General features: G+C 38.9%; 1 long non-coding RNA gene across 1 annotated transcript; it reads right to left on the bottom strand.

Moving 5' to 3' along the window:
- Nucleotides 1-216: 216 nt before the first annotated feature.
- LOC150057200 (uncharacterized) lies at nt 217-5,810 on the bottom strand. The gene is made up of 3 exons (XR_016537152.1): nt 5,744-5,810; nt 3,452-3,542; nt 217-496 (listed from the first exon to the last, which is right to left on the bottom strand). It is a non-coding gene; the product is annotated as an uncharacterized LOC150057200 (long non-coding RNA).
- Nucleotides 5,811-6,022: the final 212 nt, after the last annotated feature.

Genomic DNA, 6,022 nt, shown 5'->3' on the forward strand with positions numbered 1-6,022 from the left:
GAACACAAGGCAGTCAAACAAGTCAGGATGTCAAAAAATGAAGCATAATCATTCAAACTTTGCAAACCAGTGGAACATATTGAAATGCAACTGACCCTGCTCAGGTACTACTGGTCCAGGCTCTCAACTGAAGTGTATGCATTTGAGGAAGAAGTCACATGGTTTTCTCCAGGAGGGAAACTTCCCTTCAATTCTGCATCATGTGGAAGACCCTCGCTGGTAGGATTTGTGACAGGAGTATGGGCAAGAGACTGAGAGTGTGCAATCACCAAGGAAATTCCTTCAATGGCCTCCTTCATGCTGTCCACAGTCCTGTGAAGTTTGCCAAGGACAAATACCAGCATTTTCTTAGTCAATAAAGAACTCCTTAGATGTATTCAGTGGTATTTTCCATGAAGAAATGCTCATCATGAGGCAAGGCAGACTCCTCTGAGACCAATTCAGACAACTGAGAGAAGACATTAGAATCATCTGCTCCATTTATTTGGTGTGTGATCTATAAATTAAATAACAGTATTTCAAAATGTATATATATTTCAGAAAATACCTTCAATCCCATACATCAAATATACAAATGAGATAATTATTCATTACCACACCTGGAGTTCTTTTTGCTTCTTAAAGGTTAGAGGAAAAATTTAAAAGCAAATGCATAAGATAAAGATGTAAAGATCCTATTTCAGCTATAATTCATGGCTACTATTCCTTAATTAGTATTCAAAATTAATTAAGTAAAAATGTTTGAATTCGTAAAAAATTAACTTTGTTGTTTTCAGTGTCTTTATCACTGAGCTCTTTTCTTCTGATTTTCACGTGAAACCACTGTTGTTGCGGCCATGGTTGTTGTCAGGTCATTGTTCATGTCATTCAAGCATGTGACTATAGAAAAACCTTACAGATATACAGAAGTACGGCTGGTGAGAATATTTCAGCAAGCAATTAACTCAAGAACACAGAAAGCAACCTTGCACATCCCATAGGCTTTGGAGGACAGGATATCAAATACATATTTTTTAAAGTACTAATATTTTCACTAGGAGAGTAATAAAATACAGAAACACTTTCCAGGAGAGAATTTGCTTATTTTTCAAAAGATGATATTTGTATGATAAGAAGGATCCTAATACTGAATTAAGCAAAAGAAAAGGTAATGGTCAGCTGGGCTCTACTAGCTTGCATCTGTAATCTTAACTTCTCAGGAGGCTGAGATCTCAGAATCCATATTTGAAATCTGCTTAGGAATCAAAGTCTAACAGACTTATCTCTAATAAACCTTCAAATATACAGTAGTGGAGCTGTGGCTCAAATGGGTGAGTGGTAACCAAGAGCAAAAACACCTCAGTGGGCCGGAATCATGGCCTAGTGGTAGAGTGTTTGTCCAGCATGCACGAAACCCTGGGTTCAATTCCTAGGTACCACATACATAGAAAAAGCTGAAAGTGGTGCTGTGCCTTAAGTGGTAGAGCACTAGCCTGTGGAAATGCAAGGACAATGCCTCTTTCTTTCTTTCTTTCTTTCTTTCTTTCTTTCTTTCTATCTTTCTTTATTTCTCTCTCTTTTTTTTTTTTTTTGCTAGTCTTGGGGCCTGAGCTCGGGGCCCCAGTTATGAATACAAGCCTTGGAACTGGCACAGAAAAAAAGAAAGAAGAAAAAAAAAAAAGAAAAACATCTCAGTGCCCAGGCCCTCAATTGAAATCCTAGGATCAACAGCAATAGAAAAAGAAAGAGTATTTTCCTAGATGCACAAGGACACAAGAGCATATCGATCTATGCGTTAAGAAAAAGCATTCACTAACAAGAAAACTCAATGGAATTATATTCAGTGTGTTAGTTTTAAATACTGAAAGTTTTACCACAATGTAAAATTCCCCTTAGGAAGAAAAAAGTATAATAAGCTTAAAGAAATTAAAAGGACAATTTCTTACTGCTTGTGCGCTCCCCCCCCTCTCTCTCGATTTCAGATTCTGACCATGTCAACTTTTAAACTTAGGGCTTCTCTTCACTCTTGCTCAACTTTCTACACCATGTCTGGCTTCGACCTCATCTCATAAGGCACACTGCCTGCCTCCTTTAATGCTACTTATTGTGAACAGGGAGTCTCCCAGAATTTCGTGATGGGTTGGCTTTGAACATGGACCTACCAAATCCCAGGCTTCTGATTACCTAAAGGAGAAGTTTCTGGTAAGAAGAGCTATTTCTTTTTTTCATATACTTTTATTGTAATTATTAGAAATGTTACATTTTATTCACCAGATAGAAGATGCATTACTTCACAAACATTGATACCCTTTCTTATGTTTTGGTGCCCATTTCCCTCCCTCTGCTCTGCCCCTCATCTTGTTTTTCCCCCTTTCCTAGCAGTAATGGGACAGGAAAATGTGAGAAACATGTATATGACATGAAAGATCATGAATACAGGGGCTGATACACGACTTGTATGGCCAGTATGTCTTTTTAAGATGTAGAGCCATTGACCAGGAATCCAAACTCCTATGTCCAGTCACAACTTCCTGACACACAGAGTGATAGCTAGGGTGCATAGTTCCACCAGGATTTTATTGGGAATAAAAGCAGGAGGACAAGTCCTGAGTTCAAGCCCCAATTCCAATACCAGGAAGTACATAAATGACAGATAGAAAAGACAGACTTATAGATGATAGATTGTATAATCATATCTGCACATAGGTACTTGTATTCAGGGAGGAATTATCTGAACATATTAATATTCAAAGACATCAGCAAACTAAATGGTTATGGAAGTCTAGGAGATAATTTTGAAACTTTTTGTGTGGTGACGGTTTCTATGACTAGTTTTTATCTTTATATTCATCACTATTCATCACTTCAGAATTTTTCTGTGAAATGCTGTGTAACAATTAAAAGAAAAAATAAATAGTTGACCTTTCTAACCCAGAGTCTATAAAACTAGCCTCATGTATCTTCAGCTAATCACAGTCTTTTTACTTATGATATTCAAATATCTATTGCTGAAGAAAGCACATAATCCTACATTCCTATACATGTTCTTTCTTATGATCTTTCCTTTTGTTCCAATTAATAGCACTGCTGAGAATTAGTCTCTTCACTAATAACACTTTTCTATGTTTTTAAATCTGCTTACTTAAGGTGAAAAAGCAGATTACATTGAAATGCAAACTGGCCTTCTCCTGTTTTCTAACACAGTACTAGAGCTTAAACATAGGGCCTAAATGTTATCCTTTCCCTTTTTTCAATCAAGGCTAACATTCTACCACTTGAGTCATAGCTCCACTTCTGATTCTTTGCTGCCACTACTGGCTTCAATCTGATCCTCAGATCTCAGCTTCCTGAGTAGTTAGGATTCCAGGCTGAGTCCCTGGTGCCTAGCTCAAAGAAAATCTTTATACATATGTCTTGCCATTGAGCAAAAGATCAACACAGAAAAAAAAAACAACTAGACTGAGCTTTTTACCTCAGTATCATAGTCCCAGTAATGTTCATAAATGTATTAGATGGTGTGATTACATCTCTGGTGCCAAGGGCATTTTGTGCACCATCTGCACCTGTGGAAAAAAATGGCAATGTAAACGTATTATTGGTATAAAAATGCTATTTTTCTTTTTGTCTTTAATTTGACGCTGAGACCTGAAGGCAAAGGCTTCATACACACTATGTACATGATGAAGCTACATTTCTTTTGTCAAGGAGTAATCCTTAATTCAAATGCTATATCATTTACAATCTTTTGGACAGACTAATTCCCTGCTCCTACCTAGGAAAGCATTCTGCTCTCTGGATTTACCAGTTCTGAATATTTCATAATTTTTCGTTTCAGATTTTATGAACAAACTACTAACCCAATAGCTCCATGTAATATTCATAATATAATTACTATATATACAGGGCTTCATATGACTTGAATTTTGATGAAGCCCCGGAGGAAGTGTAGAATAAATATACATCATCAACAATTAAAATGAAAGGCCAAAACCACTACACTGTTAGCCTGAGAAATTAAATTTAAGAAGTCCAAAACACATGGGATCATCAAGGATACAGAACAATTTTTACACTTCTACATTATTTTAGATACATTATTGCGGAAAAAAATCTGACATTTTCATAAAATTTACACTCACGTTTTATGAGCTAGCACTTATATTCCAGACATTTCCCTCAGAAAAATAAATGCATCTGAAGAAAGACTACCATAGAATGTGTAGCCCAGGCTCAGTGGCTCACACCTCTAATTCTAGAGATTCAGGAGACTGGAATTGACAATATCATTGTCCAGGGCCAGACTAAGCCAAGTACTCACAATCCCTCATCTCAACAATAAAAAGCTGGACGTGGTGATTCATGCTGTCACCCAGTTCTGTGAGAAGCATATATAGGGGGATAGAAGTCCAGAATGGCCTGGGATAAAGGAAGGCCCTATCAGACAATCACAAGCACAAAGCTAACAAGAGGTATGGCTCAATGGTTAAAATAAAATCAACCCCAAACCACCTGGCAAGCACACGCCTCTGAGTTCAAACTTCTCTAAGTGTAACAAGGAAAAAAATAAAAACCAAGAAAAAATGCAGAGTGTTTATGTAATTAATGTAAGTATCTCAGAACGAAACAAATTTTATATGAAATGGTGCGTTCTGCAGTGTTCCTAAAAAATGTCAAAACTATACTATGTAGGAAACAATAATATGTCAGCTATGGTGAAGCTTATGTGTAATAACAGCTCCCAGAGGGCTGAGACAGAAAGATCTGGAATTCCAGGCCAACTAGGCTCTCCTTGTCTCAGACCTTGTCCCAAAAGAAGCAGCACAGTAAACGGAAGGAAGGAAGGAGGACAAGAAGGAGAAACGGAGTGTGATGGTCCATGCTTTTCATCTCAGCTGCTCTGGAGGCAGAAGGATCACGAGTGTGACATTCCTGTAGTAAGCAGATGCCACACAATGTGTATTTTATGGTGGCCTTTTTGGGGACTGCACTGGCACAGACACAACCTCAGTCCCTAAGTGCGGCCTTGTAGCTTTTAGCTTAAAGGTTGTGCTCTACCATTTGAGCCACTCTCCTCCACTTTTCACTTTTCACTGGTTAACTATGGACGTTCCTGCGTGGCCTGGCTTCAAACCACCATCCTCAGCTCTTAGTCCACTGACTAGCTAGAATTACAGGAATGAGGTGCCCAAGGACACAGCTTAGATGCAAATGTTAATATTCTATACCTAAAACTGTGTAACACACAGGCTGGACTATCTTGAAAACCTGAATAAATTTTCATCTTATCCAGCAATTTTAAACTTTTATGAGAAAAAAAGGTGATATATAAATTTCAGTGGTGACCTCTTCATCAAGTTAACTTACAATTGCCAGATCAATATTCTCTGTACTTCCTAACAACTTTTTGTAAGTTATTATTTGAGTGAAACTGGAATATATGGAAAATGACAATGTTATTATTAAGAAAACTTTTAGTTGGTTGTTAGTGGCAAACATCTTTCACCGTAGCTACTCAGCAGGCTGAGATCTCAGGATGACCGTTTGGAGCCAACCTAGACAGGGAAGTCCAGGAGACTCTTATCTCCAATTTACCACCAGAAAGCCATAAGCAGTGTGGCTCCAATGGTACAGCACTAACCGTGCGCAAGAAACCCAGACCTTTCCCCAACCCAGTTCAGGACCCACTCCCCACGAAATAAACGAACAACTTCTTAATGATAAGCAAACTACATATAAATAAACATCTAAATTATAACTGCAGTACTATTTTAAGGTAAAGTCAATGTACGAGCAAACTCCAGATGCTCCTTTCGTAGGTCTACCAAGAGCCCTGTCCGTTGGCCTCCAACTGTGCTTTCCACAGGGATTCCAGGCAAGCAGCTCCCATGGTGCTCTGGGCAGGAGGGGCGTGTCTAAGCGCGGGTGGGTGGGGCCGGGGGCGGGGCTTGGATGGACTGCAGTCCACCTGCAGGCTGCCAGCCCAGCTGCTAGGGGCGCCCTCACTGAGCTCTGAGGGAAGGTCAGTGGAGCAAGAGCCAGCCGA

Source organism: Megascapheus bottae, chromosome 11 (assembly GCF_031878675.1).
Source record: "Megascapheus bottae isolate mThoBot1 chromosome 11, mThoBot2.hap1, whole genome shotgun sequence".
NCBI lineage: Eukaryota > Metazoa > Chordata > Mammalia > Rodentia > Geomyidae > Megascapheus > Megascapheus bottae.